This window comes from Acinonyx jubatus, chromosome A2 (assembly GCF_027475565.1).
Source record: "Acinonyx jubatus isolate Ajub_Pintada_27869175 chromosome A2, VMU_Ajub_asm_v1.0, whole genome shotgun sequence".
Lineage (NCBI taxonomy): Eukaryota > Metazoa > Chordata > Mammalia > Carnivora > Felidae > Acinonyx > Acinonyx jubatus.
In genome coordinates this window covers 163,930,645-163,947,087 of record NC_069383.1, presented here as the reverse complement: position 1 = coordinate 163,947,087, position 16,443 = coordinate 163,930,645, and the positions used below count along the sequence as shown (strand labels likewise).

The window sequence follows — 16,443 nt, the reverse complement described above, 5'->3', positions numbered from 1 at the left end:
CTCACCTACTTTAAAGGTGAAAAACAGACTCTTCTTGGGTGTTGTTTTTCGTTTTTGCAATAAACTTTTTACTTTGGAATATTTTTAGATATGCTGGAGAGTCGTAAGATAATACAGACAGTTCCTATATATCACTCACCTAGCTTCTCTTAAAAGTTGACAACTCACATAATCAGGGTGCATTTGTCACAACCAAGACATCAACATTGCTACGTTAGAATTAACCAAACCCCACAGTTTATTCAGATTTCACTGGTTTTTCCACTAATGGCCCTCTTCTGTTCTAGGATGCCATCTAGGATGCCACAGTGCATTTATCACACTTTCTATCTGTTGTCCCTAATCCTTAGAACCACCTTATAAACTAAGGCTTAACATCTCCATTGTGCTGATAAGATAAGGCTTTGGAGAGGTTAAGTGACTTGCCCAAGTTACACAGCTGGTGAACAGCCGGTCCAGATGCAAGCCACACATGAAAGACTCCGGATCTAGAAACACCATGAGCATGCCTCCCTCTCTCTCATCCCGTCCTCACCTCCTCCGAGCATGCAAAGCCTGGTCTCTAATTCCCCACTAACAAACCAGGTGATCCAAGCAAGGTGATACAAGTTGGGTAATCAACCTACATGACAGAATTAAGTCATTTATTCTCCCCTTCCACTAGCCACTCTGGGAAACTATTTCAAAGCAATATGCCATCTCATGACATCTCTGGATGCATCCTCAGAAATCACCTTTGGAAGGAGAAAAGACTCTTATACCTGAGAAATACGGTCCTAGGACTTGGCAATGAATCTCCCATTCAACCAAAATTGACCCCTTCCTGTTGGACCACTGACCTTACTCAGCACTGAGTGACCTCTGGCTGGGTGGGAGGCACTCTGAGATGGTCCCCTAGTGATCCCCAACTCCTGGTACTCATGCCTTGTGTCAGGACCTGCCCCTGAGTGTGGGCAGGACCTGTGTTTTTTTCCTAACCTCTAGGCACAGGTAATGGGATGTCACTTCCACGATTATCCGATGTGACAAAGTAACTTCCATCTTGCTAGCAGACCGCCCCCTTTGCTGCTGTGATAAAGCAGGTTGCCTACCAACCAGCAGCCAAAAAACTGAGCGTGGCCTCCAGGCAACAGCCAAGAAGAACTCAACCATGCCAGCAGCCGCGTGAGTGGGCTTGGAGGTACAGTCTTCTTTCCCAGTTAAGACTACAGCCCGGGCTGGCAATTTGATTGCAGCCTGAGAAACGCTGAGCAGAAGACCTAGCTACGCTGCACCCAGATCCCTGCCCCCACCCCCCAGAACCTGGGAGACAATAAACGTGTGGTTTCCAGCCACTAAGTTTGTAGTGATTTGTTATGCAGCATTAGCAGACAAATACAAGCTGTCTCTACCCCCAAAAGATGAAAACCCGAGATTTATTTGAAACCTACAAACCTGTATAGCTGAAGTATACAAGAGCAGCACAGCCCGCTCTTGAAGGCACTCACAACTGCTTGGAATTGACTGCTCGAGGTGCACATTCTCCCAAGGTGACTGAGAATGTGGAGGACACTTGCTTTGATGGGAGATCTGGGGGTGGTGAAGAAAACACAGATTTCCCTAGCGGACGCTCACAATTCAGATTCCTGCGCTCAACAGCATCTACTCCGTCAGGCGGTTTTTCTGCATTACGGAGTTCGAAAGCTGTTCTGTTGTATATCATCAAAAAGAAAAACTGATTCAGGAAATAACACTATACATTATATATATATCTCGTACTACTTTTCTTAAAACAGAACTGCTGTAACGCCTCCCCCTCTGGCTGAGACTAGAATAGATAAAAATCCAGATTTTTACACACTTGGGATTGGTAATGTTTTAACACATGGGAAATGCTATGGGGTTGCAAACTGCTTTATATTCTTCAAACATATTTGCAACCGTGCCAACCAGCCTAACAGTTGGAGGTGTTCGCAAATGAACCAAAACACATCACGTTCTTGGGGACAGACGCACAGTGGAGACTAAAGTGTCTCTCTGCCCCCAGAGGGGCCTAATTAAACCCCCGAACCATCACAGAAAGTGGGGGTGTGGCTTCCGTGAGACACCCGGGTTCGGGGAACACGAAGGGACAGGGCTATGGTCAGGTTCGGTGTTATCCAATGAAAACCTGCAACTGGAAAGACCAGGAAATGCAGGCCAGCAAGGAGGAGGGGGTGTTGCTCAGAGGTAAAAGCAGGGAACATCATTCACCAAACTAGGCTGGTTCGAGACCAGAAAGATCAGGCTGCATGGCCCCTCTCGTGAGGACAGCTCTGAAGGACAGCCATGACCTAAATCGGTTCATGTGTGGGTCTCGATGCGTAAAGAATTGCCAGGAAAGCAGTTCCCCAGGGTCCTACAGGGCGCAAAAGACAAACACGAAAACCGTGTTATTCCTTGCACATGGTTCTCAATGGGAGAAGTGGGACAATTCTGCCCCCGGGGGACGTGAGGCAATGTCTGGGGACATCTGTGGTTGTCACGGTGGGGGAGCTCCTGGCATCGAAGGGGTGGGGCCAGGGATGGCTGCTGTGCCCCCACAGAGAGTGACCTGCCCCGATGTCAGGAGGGCGGGGCTTGGGGTGGGCGGTGGGGGACCCCGCCGGGTCTGGCCCTCAGATCTAAAGGGACTCTTTCATCTTTATTACAGAGCCAAATCTGTGTCATCACCACAGAGGGGATAACGGCCACTTAATTACATTTCCATGCGGGCCACCGAGAGTTTCCTTAGGGAGGCTGGCCGGGAGCATCACCTGGAGACCGGACTCCATGGCGCATCTCCAGAGCCGTCTAAGCCCAGCTGTCTAAGCCCCAAGTGTCACTCCATCAACTGGATGTCCCAGAGCAGCCTCAAATCTCAAACACGTTTTCTCTGGGTTTGATCCCTTTACAAACAAAGAGGGGCGATCCTGCCACCTTGTCGGCAGGGGCGGGCCTAATCCCACCCTTGGTTGGGTCCATGCCTGTGGTGGTGGCTGGGGAATGACGACGGCGGCACAGACGGAAGGCTATGTTAGCACACAGCAGAACAACAGCCCAGACAGAACAGCGATCACTACAGGCGGGTCACCGGCTCACACACCATCCCATAACTTAGAACGATCATGGGTGATGATTCCTGTTCCTTTTTGCCCACAAGGAGACAGAAACAGGGAAGGTCTAATCACACAGGGAGAAAGTCATCCAGGGTGAGCAGGAATTCCAACCCGCAGCCTCACCATGCCACAACGCCCTCCACATTCCAGAAGGTTCCAGAAAGTTCCATAATTCCCAACATCTCACCTCCTACCTACTTTACTCCCTGGGTCCCTCTTCCTCAAAGGGGGACAGAATTTTCAGCAGTGCCACATCTTACTCACTGATTTCTCCCAGAGACCCAGGAGCACCTTTCTGCCCTCCTGTGGCCGGTCAGGGCCGGGCCTGGTGAGACCTAAGTCAAGGGTGTGACTGCTTAGCAGACCCAGACGCAGAGGAATTCACGCCCTTGTGGTGGACTCACAAGGACATTACTTAAAATGAGAACATGCCTGTGATCACAGCCCTACAGGGCTTGACCTAAGGCAGGGGAGGGGAGGGCTCTCCGAGGAAAACAGGGCTGTTCCCCCAAGGCCCATTAAGGACGTCAATGGTCACATGCTCCAAAATATGACCACTTAGACCAAGAGATATTTTGTAGGGAGGGGCAGTTGGTAAAATACGCATAATATAAAATTTACAATTGTAACCCAGGTGTATATTCCAAAGGCATCTAGTATATTTACACAGTTGTGCAATCATCACCTCTATCTAGTTCCAGAACATTCCATTTCCCAAAAAATAAACCCCGTCCCTCTTAGCAGTGGGATGAGCCTGTTCTGGATGTTTCACACATGTGGACTCACACCCCGTGTGGCCTCTCGTGTCTGGTTCCCCCCCTGAGCGTCGTGCGTTCAGGGTCTGTCCTCAGGGCGGTGGGTGCAGGCACCTCACTTCTGCTTGCGGCCGAGGGACATGCGCGTGTGCGGTGGACACATTCATCTGTGGATGTGGACACGTTGTGTATCCATTCATCCATGGATGGGCATTAAGTTGCTTCCACTTTTCAGCTGTTGTGAACCTCACTACTGTGAACATGTGTGTGTGCAGGTTTTAGTGTGGACGTATGTTCTAGTTTCTTCGGGATGGACACCCAGGAGTGGAATCATTTGGTCAGATGGAAACTCCATGGGTAACTTTTTTTTTTTTTTGAGAGAGAGAGAGAGAGAGAGAAAGAGAAAGAGAGAGAGGAAGAGAGGAGTCAGGGGTTGAATACGAGCAGGGGAGAGGGGCAGAGGGAAAGAGAATCTTAAGCAGGCGCCACACCCAGTGTAGAGCCCAATGTGGGGCTTGAACTCACGACCCTGAGGTCAAGACCTGAGTTTGTCGCTCAACCGACTGAGCCACCCAGGTGCCCTGACACCAAAATGTTTTAATACTAGGAAACAGGTGCCCCAGCGCCGGCTTCACATACACAATTCCATGGCTAGAAGGAAGTGTGGCTGGTCCAACCCTGAGACATACAAATCCTGGGCAAAAGGCAGTCGATACAATCAGGAACATTCTCAAGGGAGAGCTACGAAGTGAGGGAGCCCGGGGGCTGGGGTCCTTCCTGGCTAAGCACTCATTCTGAACCTCAGTTGACTCCTCTGAAGATTGGCCCTCAGAAGGGCCTCTCAGGGAGTTGGGTAGAAGCCACCACACACGGTGTTAAGTGGGAGACAAGGGTGGCCAGGAAGTCACCTTGACCGGGAGCAGGAGGAGGGGGACGGAGAGGGCGAGACAGACAACCCAAGGAAAGCTAAAGCTCAGCCTAAAGAAAACTGGGCCAGGCCCCCCGGCGACTGCAGACAGAGTGGCCGGGAGTCCGGCAGGCCCAGAGCGCTGGTAGTAGGAGAGCAGCGGACGCAGGGGCGGGTGGAGACGTGGCCCCGGGAGGGGCGGGCTGGCAGGGAGCAGGCGGAGGACCCGGTGCAGAGGGCATTCCAGGCCAGGGAGACAGGAGCGAGACCCCAGGGGCGGGAGGGACAAAAATCAACCGTGCCGAGAAAGCCGCCTGGGGCAGGCTGGCGCAGGGTCCTGCCACGGACCAGGATGGAGCCCACGAGCAAGCGAGCGAACGAAAGAGCGAACAAACGGGATCAGCCAGAGCAGAGGCACTCGAACCCTCCCAGAGCCCCCAGGGCTGAGCTGTGAAAGAAGCGGCAAATGGGCAAAAGTCCCGCCAGGCACAGAAGCACGAAGTCAATAAGTTTAATAACAGGGGATGGGCCCCACGATGCCACCCCCTGGCCATCCGCCCTGGACTGAAAGCATCTGTCCACCCAAACGTCTGCACGCACACGTTCACAGCATCACAAGTCACAACAGCAAAGAGTGAAAGCAGCCCACGTGCCCATAGTGGATGCAGGGGTAAAGACAATGTGGTATAGTCACAGAACGGCATGTTATTCGGCCATAAAATATAAACGTGGTCCGACCCCAAGCACAAAACGCTCAGGGAGGGAATCGGACGCGAGAAGTCACATGGTGTGTGTGATCCCACGCATGTGAAACGTCCAGAACAGGTTGGGATGGGAAGGGGGCTCGTGGGGGCTGGGGGTGGGGGAGGAGTGGGGAGTCAGTGCTTTATGGGGACAGAGTCTCAGTCTGGGGAGATGGAAAGTTCTGGAGATGGACGGCGGGGGTGGCTGCACGACAGTGTGCCTGTGCTTGATGTCGCTGAGCCGTGTGCTTGGAAGTGGTCCCAATGGCGAGCCGGATGTTACGGGTGCCCAAACCGAAGCGGGCCCAGGGAACGGGGTGGGACGCCGGTGCCGCACTGAGCAGAGACGGACACGTAAACGGGGACGATGTGTGATGTGTGACGGATGCTCCCATCCATGGTGACAGCCACAGCTGACGGGTCCCCTCCCCCCGGAGGCAGGGCGCATGGCAGGGGATGGCCGTACACCCAGCACCTGGCATCATCCCGCGGCTGGTGGCTGAGCATCGTGAGGCCACAGAGGAAAAGGCCTCAGCGCGGCCAGACCACGCAGTGCTACAGGCGGTGGGACAGGCGGCTGGAGGGAATCCCGCCCTTCCCCCGGGGGAGCCCCACTGCTGCCCAGCTCTGCCTCCAAAGGACCCGCAAACACCTCCCTACAAAACAGCCTGCTTTGGGGCGCCTGGGTGGCTCAGTCGGTTGAGCGTCTGACTTCAGCTCAGGTCATGATCTCACGGTCTGTGAGTTCGAGCCCCGCGTCGGGCTCTGGGCTGACGGCTCGGAGCCTGGAGCCTGTTTCCGATTCTGTGTCTCCCTCTCTCTCTGACCCTTCCCTGCTCATGCTCTGTCTCTCTCTGTCTCAAAAATAAATAAACATTAAAAAATTAAAAAAAAAAAAAACAACAGCCTGCTTTCCAGCAATCTTTCGCTTCCCTGGGCGCTGCATCCACAGGTGGACGGAGACCCACCGTGTCCCTTTGGGAGGCAGGTGGTAGGGTGGGGAGGGTAGGAACGTGGGCGCCGGCAGGCGGTTTCGGGCCTTGGCCGCGAGTGTCCCAACTCTGCCCCCCAACCGAAAGCTCCCCCTACTTCTGTTAACATGTGACATCTACGCAGGGCTGGGATGGACAGCACTGGGACCCATCCACGCTCCTCACCAACGCAGGGGGTTGGGACGGGTGGGACCCGTGTGTCTCAGGTCGGAAGGGGGACGGTTTTCCCCAACACCCTGCAGTGTCTGCGGCCACAACGTGTAAGATGATGATTTTCCAACTCCCCAGACTATCTCCAGTGCGGGTGTGGTGGAAAGTCAACGTCGCAGGCTGTGAAGACGGACCACAAAGCTGGCAGGATAGGGGATGGGGAACCCAGCACAGAGAGCAAAGGCAGGTGTCCCCGCCCCGGGCTCCTCTCTGCAGAAGGAAGGAAGGGTGAAAAGAGACTAATCCAGGGCTCTGAGCACCCGGTGGGTAGGCAAACACTGCTTGTGACAGGTGGCCAAGGTCAACACCGTCAGTGATGTCATGTGGGTGGCAGAGACCCCTGGTGTGATGTGACAAGAAGGGCACCTCACCACCGTGTGTTCTACCCCCAAACCCATAACCCCTGGTCTGATCACAAGGAAACATGAGACAAACCCAGGTTGGGGGTCGTGGTGAAAAAATCCCTAACCATGGGACGCCTGGGTGGCTCAGTCCGTTGAGCGCCAGACTTCGGCTCAGGTCACGATCTCGTGCTTCGAGGGTTCAAGCCCTGCGTAGGGCTCTGTGCTGACAGCTCAGAGCCTGGAGCCTGCTTCCGATTCCGTGTCTCCCTCTCTCTCTGCCCCACCCCCGCTTGTGCTCTCTCTCGCTCTCAAAAATAAATAAACATAAAAAAAAAAAAATCCCTAACCAGGTGTCCTCAAGACTGTCCAGGCATAAAAGACAAGGGGTGTCAGAGAGGCTGTCACAGCCCAGAGGGGCCCAGTGTCATGTGAGGCCCTGGATGGGGTCCTGGGACAGGACAGGACATTAGAGGAAAAGTAGTGACATGCACACGAAGCACAGACCTTGGAGAGCAGCAACACAGACACCTTAACCTCCGAGGGTGGCAGGCACCAGGGGGGGTGCGGATGTTAGCTAGCACGGGGGTGCCCTGCACTGCCTTCGTGACTTGTCTGTACACCGAAAACTAGCCCAAAGTTGACATTCTATCAAAGAAAACAAAAACAAAAACCAGGTCTCAGAACTCAGGGCACGATCTTTTTCAGAGGCTCCCTCAGAGACTTCCCCGATCCCCGTGCCCCACTTCTCAGCCAGGGGAAGGGGAGCAGAGAGGGGCAGGGACCTGGTCAATTTAGGATCGAGAGGCAAGGCTGGGACTGAGATTCTGTAACCCTGGTCCCCCGTCCTTCTGAGCCCCAATACAGGTGTCTGAAGCTTGTGAACAGCGTGGACATCCCTTCATTTTCTTTACACAGAGCTGAGAGCCTCCTGGAACCCTTCAGTGCCACACACACGCGGAGGGAGAGAGAAGAAAGACAGGCGCCGATCTGTTTCTCAAACAATAAGGAATGCCCGGCCTGCCCACAAAGCCCCCCGCCCCATTTCCTCCCATCACCTCTCGTTGCCAAATGAAATAACTGTACGTTCCCAAAGCAGCGGTTGGCCAAAAGACAGACGAAAGCAAACGAAAACAAACCTTCCACTTCTCACCCTGGCCTCAAATATTTAAAACTCAGCCTCCCTGAAGAATTCACGGCTTGTCTGTGCTCAACCTAAAGAGAAAAGCATTTCTAAGTTGAGTGGGTGTCAAACACAGAATCGTCCTTGGCTGCAGACGGTGAAATTCACCGTGACCCACTGGGTTTTCAAACGGGGGCTCGGGGCAAACTGTCACTCCTGGACATCGTTCTAAACGACACCCATCGCCTGACATCAAAACGGTCCGTCTGAATGTGCATTTGGCAACCACTGTGTTGCCTTTTTTACTTTTGTTTACCTGACAGGCTTTCTCGATTTATCACTAAAAGCCACGAGCAGGAGACATTTATATGCAGTGTTACATTCGGGCGTCTTTAAGTAACATGATAATGAATGTCACTGGCATTTTCAAATGGGATCTATTTGGAGCTATCAGATGTCATAGTTCATCAAATCTAAGATCCCATTATCTCTAAAATCGGCTGTTCTGTGTCGTGACCCTAAAGAAATTAAATGATCAGTCTCCCTCAGTACGGGCACCATGCGATGGGGAAAAAAAAAATCACCCTGTGCATTTGTCCCCAGATCATTAACCTCTGCTCAACCAGGAGGCTGCAGGGGGTCCAAGAGCCCAAGGACAGCGTCAGAGGCAGCTCTCTGAAGTCGAGCGTCACTTGCTCTCCCAAGGGTAGTGCTAAATTGAAAGGATAACGCTGGACTATGAAACCCCCAAGTTCAAGTCCCAGCACTGCCGTGAGCCCAGGAAACCCGGCCGATTCCTCGTCTGTAAATCACACAAGTTAGTCTAGCAGGGCTGACAAACCTCTTCTGTAGGGGCCAGAGAATTGGTATCACGTGGTCTCGTATGTTGTCGCCTGAAAGCCACCACAGGCAACTTGTCAACGAATGTGTATGTCTCTGTGACAATAAAACTTTATTGATGGACACTGGAACTTGAATTCTATACAGTTTTCATATATCAGGACAAATTATGCTTGTCTTGATTTTTTTTAACCACTTCAAATGTAAAAACCATTCTCCGCCTGAGGGCCACATAAAAAACAGATGATGAGGGGCGCCTGGGGGGCTCAGTCGGTTAAGCGTCCGACTTCGGCTCAGGTCATGATCTCACGGTTCGAGGGTTTGAGCCCCGTGTCGGGCTCTGTGCTGACATCTCAGAGCCTGGAGCCTGCTTCGGATTCTGTGTCTCTCTCTGTGTGCCTCCCCTGCTTGTGCTCTGTCTCTTTCTCTCAACAATAAATAAATATTAAAACAACTACAACAACAACAACAGACAGTGAGCTGGATTTGGCCCGAGGGGCACGGCTTGCCATCCCCTGGACCGGACAGTCTAGGAGGTCCTTCCAGAACTGATTTTCTGAGACCCTCAATCCTCATTTTCAATCGGCAGATACTTCAATAGCTCTAAAAACGACCCACAACGTGTCCAAACGCTAAGCTACATTCATACGCCTGGAGAGGTCTCATTTTCTCCTAAAACTTCCCCTATTCCCGTCCTACACCTGTGACATCTCGCACGTGGTACCGAGCACCTGAAATGTGGCTGATCCTGAGACTTACAAATCTGCAAGTGCAGAATCCATACTAGATTTTGAAAACTTGATACAAGAGACTGTACAGTAGCTTGATCATACGTTCTTTATGCTGATTACATGTTGCAATGTTAGTATTTTGCATATTGTGAGTTACGTAAAACATATCATTAAGATTACTTTCGGGGCGCCTGGGTGGCTCAGTCGGTTAAGCCTCCGACTTCAGCTCAGGTCACAATCTCACGATCCGTGAGTTCGAGCCCCACGTGGGGCTCTGGGCTGATGGCTCAGAGCCTGGAGCCTGCTTCTGATTCTGTGTCTCCCTCTCTCTCTGCCCCTCCCCTGTTCATGCTCTGTCTCTCTGTCTCCAAAATAAATAAACGTTAAAAAAAAATTTAAAAAAAGATTACTTTCACCTGTTTTGCCTTGTTGAACGTGGCTGGACGAATGGTTCCAATTACCAACACAGGGTGGGATCATGGTTCTAGAATCCTGTTTGTTTGTTTGTTTGTTTGTTTCAGTTTATATGGTTTTACAAAGTTTTTTTTTTTAATGTTGATTTATTTTTTGAGCGAGAGACAGAGTGCGAGTAGGGGAGGGACAGAGAGAGGGAGACACAGAATCGGAAGCAGGTTCCAGGCTCCGAGCTGTCGGGCACAGAGCCTGACATGGGGCTTGAACTCACGAACCGTGAGATCGTGACCTGGGCTGAAGCTGGATGCTCAACCAACTGAGCCACCCGGATGAGCCTCTAGAATCCTGTTTCTATTCAACGGTACAGTTTCTTGGAGTAGAGAGTATAGAAGAATAATTCGCAGAAGACTCCATAGGCTACAGGGTTACATCTTTCCCAAAAGGTACTCAAGGTTACTATGCTATTCTTATCCCTTTGCCCATAAAAGCAAAAGAGTGTGTGTGTGGCGGGGGGTGGGGGTGGTGGGGATGAATCGGTGGGGCACAGGGGATGTTTTAGGGCAGTGAAACCACTCCGTGTGGGACCCTAATGGCGGATACGTGTCTTTATGAATCAGCCCAAACCCACACTACACCACCAACAGTGAGCCTATGGACACGGCTGTAGGCTCACCACCTGTAACAAATGCCCCATCTCACGGGGGACTTTGATAGTGTGGGAGCCTGCTGGGGGTGGGGGCCAAGAGGGACACAGAAAATCCTTCTGCTCAAATTGGTTGTGGACCTAAAACTGCTTTAAAAAATAAAGTCTATTTTAAAAAAAAAAAAGCCCCAATGTGCCTTTTTACTTTGATCACAGATTCATAAAATCATCGCTCAGCCCAATGGTTCCCAACCAGCGGGGATTTCCCCTGGGGACACTGGGTGATGTCTGGGGACATCTGCGGTGATCGTGATGGGGGTGCTCCTGGCCTCGAGGGGGTGGGGTCAGGGATGCTGCAGGACGCCCCATGGAGAACAACCTGACCCAAATGTCAGCAGTGCCGAGGGGGAGACCCTGAGGGAAATGACATGGAAGGATTCAGCCCTGCCTCGGGGCTCGCACAAGGTGGGCTGCACCCCCCACCTGGCAAACTGGCCAGTGTGAAGCTTGTCTCTGGCCTGTCCTTCACGCAGGACCCGCCCCCCGCCTTTGCCCCCAGAAGGCTTCCTTTCTCACAGCACTTATGGAGTTCCTGGGGTGCACAGGCCTGGGCCTGTCTCCACCACCCCCCGGGACCCCCACTCAGACAGCAGGCCAGGGACAGAACGGCCCTGGGTCCCCTGTCTCCACGCCTCCCCACGCATGCACACAAGCGTCTCATTCACGTGGTACTCCCGGAGCCTGGCACCCGTTCTGATGCTTAAAATAGGCACACAAGCAGCCTTTGTTGGGGAGAGGAAGGAAGGAAGGAAGGCAGGCTTCAGACAAAGGAGACAGCAAACCGCACCATCCAGGAAAGGGGGAGTGCTGGGCGGGTGGCAGGGAGGACCAGGAGGGGCGGGTTCCTACAGTCAAAGTGAAGGTCACTCTGCAAAGGTGAGGCGGGGCCAACTCCTGTGGTGCCACCAAGGCTGCAGGAGGCATTTGGATCTTGTCAAGTGGGGGATGAGCTGGTAGAGGTGGCCGGGAACTGACGATCCATCTATGCCTTTACAGAGCGGGTTCTGGCCGTGCGGAGCCACCCGCTGAGTGGGCCGGGAGTCCGGCCCACCAGCTAGGATGCGTGGAACCAGAGACAGCGAAGCATTTCACTCAGGCGGAAAAGAGAGAGGCAGAATTCGGATGGCTGACACCCGGGCCACCCCCAAGCTTCAACTGAACAGGCCACCAAGCGCCAGGAAAAAGCCACTTAAATAGCAGCTTGATGGTTCGGTACCAAAACGTGGGGGCAACCCAGACGTCCACTGCCAGGCGAACGGATAGACAAGGATGGTCTGGCCACAGGGTGGAATATTACTCACCCATGAACAGGAGCGAGGAGCCCACCCCCGCTGCCCCGCGGACGGACCCCAAACACACGACGCTCAGGGAGGGAACCAGACACGAGAGGCCACGCGGGGTGTGAGTCCACGTGTGTGAAACGTCCAGAACAGGCTCATCCAGGGACAGGAAGGGGGGCTCGTGGGGGCCGGGGGCTGGGGAGGGGGGGGAACAGGGAGTGATGGTTAACGTTTACAGGGATCTTACTGGGGTGATGGAAGGTTCTAAAGGTTTACGGGGAAGGTTGCACAGCTCCATAAACTTCCCAGAAAACTGAACTCTATGCTTCAACTGGCTGAGTTTTACGACATGGAAATTGTACCTCAATTTAAAAAGTGAAAAGCAGTAAGATCTTCTACTTTGCCAAGTTCCCAGGGAAAACTAGTAGCCGTTTCTGGAAGAGTCTCAGAGCTGCCCAAGTCCCCCCTGCACTCCAGCTGGCAGGGGGGACCAGGAGGAGGACGGAAGGGACCCTCCGGGACAAGTGACTCCACCTTTTCGGCTCTTCCACCTGGTGTCTAAGGTGTGGCGGGTGACACGCACGGTGAATTTTCTCCAGAGCCTGGAGAGAGAGAGGCCACGCCGAAGGGTAGCACAAGACAGAAGCCATGGGAAGCGAGGTCCAGAACTGGCCAAAAGACCAGTGGGAACCTGAGGGAGGCCCCCTGGATGGCAGGGGCCATGGGACTCTGGCGTGCGTGGCACGGGAGACAAACCCTCCCAGGACAAAGACTCAGCTCGGGCAGTCACCCACTGGCTGCCACCGTGGGGCACAAAGGAAGGCGGTTGTAACTCAACGCCCGGCAATCCCACAACTATCCTGGTAACCGTCCCCTCTAGAGAGCTCCAGAAAGTTCCAAAGTCACGGAGGCCACACACAACAGCCCTTTTGTAAGAAACTGCAAAGAGCTTCAAGAGTAGGAAGGACCTAGTAAAATGTCTTTTTTTAAAGACTATTATCGGTTTCCAGATGCAAATGAGGAAATTCGTAACAACACCTCGAACGGAAGAAGCAGCTTTTTACTCTGCTACGTGGTGTACAAAAATAACGCCTCCACTCTGTAAACACGGAGCTGGGTCTGTGTGTTAGGGTAATTCGTATTCAGCTGTCCCTCCCTTCAAACCATAGGGCCCAGGCTTCACGAAGCACGGAACAAAAACAGGAAACAATGGCATCAGTCACGGGTATTTTCTAAATAAGACCAAGAATTGCCCAAACAACTGTGGCATCTCTGGAAGCCTCATGTGCTAGGTTAAAAACGGGGGAGACAACTCCAACACGCTGGTGCCTCTCAATGCCTGCGACGTATCCATTCGTCCCGTGTATAAAATCACGGTAGCAAGGGTTGGAAAGTCACACAAAAGACGCACTGAGAAAGAAGCCAGCATTTCTAAAAGCCTTTAAGTGCGTTTTTCCACTCAAAACGAGAGCACTAGGTGATCTCAAGGCGACCCCAAATCTGAATGGCTGCACTTCCTAAGGATCAAAGGTGACGACGTGTGAAACTAACTTGGGGAAACTAACTTGGGTCTTGGGGGTGATTCTGCGCCCAGGGGGCAGTGGGACGTCTGTGGTTGTCACGACTTGGGGCGCCCCTGGAATGGAGCAGGTGGGGACCAGGGGCGCTGCTCAGTCCCCACAGCACCCAGGACACCCCCAGAGAGTGCCCCTGCCCCAGTGTCGGCGATGCCGAGTGGAGAGACCCGGGTCCATCACATGAGCTCCAGAAGCAGAGCTCACATATTTAAAGAGCATATAATTGCGACCCCTGGGGTACACGTTGGAATGGCTCCTGGGGGGGGTACCCCTAAATCAGAATGACCCGTGCAGCCTTCTCTTAAGTGGATGTGTCTGTTTCTGGACAAACCTTCTGAATCTCCTGGTGTCAGAACCTTCTTCCTTTTTCGTTTTTTCCTCACTTTTAACGACACGGACCTTTCTTTCCCCTCCGGAAATTCTGTCTTAAAGCTCCAGGGGTGACTGTCAACTGCACCCCAAGGCTGAAGGACTAGAGTCAAGCTCCAGCTGATTCCTTCCCTCCCCCACCCTCTGTGACAACCCAGTAATTCTATCCACCCACCTTCCCCCCCTCCCAAAAAAGCCTTAATTTAGAACATTATTATCGATGTCTCACGTCCCCTCGCCACGTGCCAGGAGCGTGCTGGGTGGCACCTCCCCTCTTCTGATCCCCCAGCAGCCCTGTGAGGTGCCTCCTGCTGCTTTCTTACACCCATTTCACGGACAAGCAAGCCAGACTCCCGGAGCAGCTGGAGCTGAGGGGGGCACCGCAGGCCGGCCTTCCCGAGCCCACTCCACTCTGCATTTCTGCAAGACCTCAGCATCCGACGGGACACGTTTCTGAACTGCATCCTGGACCCCTAGCAGCAATGGGAGCCTCCGAGCCGCGCGTCCTCACGCCTGCCTTCTCCCACCCACCTTCCAGCCCCTAGCAACCCCCGCCCCCCAGGAAAAACAAAGTGCCACCCACATCCCCACATCCGTCAATACCATCATCCCCAAAACTCCCACCTCGGTTCCTCGACTCCTGAGCCCAAAAATTCCTGAAATATTCAGTCCCCGACACGAGCCTTTCTGCTTCCAGGACATTCATTCTCCTTACACCCTACGTCCTAGGAGCAGACCCCCAAAGTATGCTGGACCCATGTCTCCTCCTGCTCACTGCTGCCACAGGGTCTCTGCCTCCCCACCTTCTACACCAAATGATCAGCCTCCCAAAAGTAGGGGGCGAGTGGCCTCCACGATACTAGTAACTGACCAAGACCCCCCATTTCCTCCTGACTAGTCACACCCCCCCCCAAACACCTGCACAGGCTTCCCAGACCTCTATGCCTCCAGCATGGGTCCCCACGGCCCTGGGACTCCTACTCAAAGTGGCTGGCCTTACCCTCATGCCTCAGCCCTCCCCTCCCGGTGCCCCCTTTCTGAGCTCACCCTCACCAGGGACTCCTCAATCACCCCTCCCCCTCCCCCGGTCCGCAACTCCGCTCCCAGCCCCGCTTCAAATAACCTCCACCTTCAACTCTAGCCCTGACCCCCTTCCCCTGCTGGCCCAGCCCCCAACTCCACCCCCAACCCCCTCCTCAGAGGACCTCCATCCCAATCCAAACCCAGACCCTAATTACAGCCCCAGACCCTCCTCCGCTGACTCTGACCCCCAACTCCAGCCGGGACCCTGGCCCCAGCCCCTTCCTCATTGACCGCGACCCCCAACCCCAGCCTAGACCCCCGGACCCAGCCCCTTCCTCACTGAACACGACTCCCCAACTCCAGCCAGGAAACTGGACCCCCACCCCAGCCCCTTCCTCACTGTCCACGACCCCCAGCTCTGGCCAGGACCCCCACCCCAGCCCCTTCCTCATGGTCTGCGACCCCCAACTCTGGCCCGGACCCCCATCCCAGCCCCTATCTCACTGACCGTGACCCCCAACTCTGGCCAGGACCCCCACCCCAGCCCCTATCTCACTGACTGTGACCCCCAACTCTGGCCAGGACCCCCGGACCCAGCCCCTTTCTTACTGTCCACGACCCCCAACTCTGGCCAGGACCCCCACCCCAGCCCCTTCCTCACGGTCCGCGACCCCCAACTCTGGCCAGGACCCCCACCCCCAGCCCCTTCCTCACTGAACACGACCCCCCAGCTCTGGCCAGCACCCCTACCCCAGCCCCTTCCTCAGTGACCGCGACCCCCAACTCCAGCCCGGACCCCCGGCCCAAGCCCCTTCCTCAGCTGACTCCGACCCCCAACTCGGTCCGCAGCCAAATCGGAGCGCCCTCCCTGGGCTGGCCGCCCCCGCCAGCCCTCCTCCCCGGCCGCACCCTGTCCCCCGGGCCCGAGGCGAGGGCGGCGGAACCTGGCCCGGCCCGCGGTTGCGAGCGCCCTTACCTGCGCTCCGGCCGCCGCGGCCGCCTCAGCCCCGCCGCGCAGCCGAACCCGCTGCCTAGCCGGCGAGCGCCCGCTCCCACCGCGGGGCGGGGCCTACTCCCGGGGGGGCGGGCACTGGCAGCCAGCTCGGCCAATCGAGAGCCTCGGCGGCGGGAGGCCCCGGCCGGGGCGGGGCGCAGGGCAGGCAGCGGGGTAGGCTGCGCGCAGGCGAGGGGGCGGTGCCCGCGTTGTGGGCGGGGTCAGAAGGCGGAGCGCTGAGTGGCACCGCCGCTGGCCACCCGCGAACGATGAGCACGGCGCGGGGGGCGGTGCTATGCTAATATGCAAATAGTCCCGCTGTGGT

The 16,443-nt window shown here is 54.7% G+C and overlaps 1 protein-coding gene across 1 annotated transcript in view; it reads right to left on the bottom strand.

The window, feature by feature from the left end:
- GNG7 (G protein subunit gamma 7) overlaps positions 1-16,203 on the bottom strand; it is a 116,782-nt gene extending 100,579 nt beyond the window's left edge. The window contains exon 1 of the mRNA XM_027049331.2: positions 16,101-16,203. The gene's annotated coding sequence lies outside the window, so the exon portion shown is untranslated. The remainder of the gene's footprint in view (positions 1-16,100) is intronic.
- Positions 16,204-16,443: the final 240 nt, after the last annotated feature.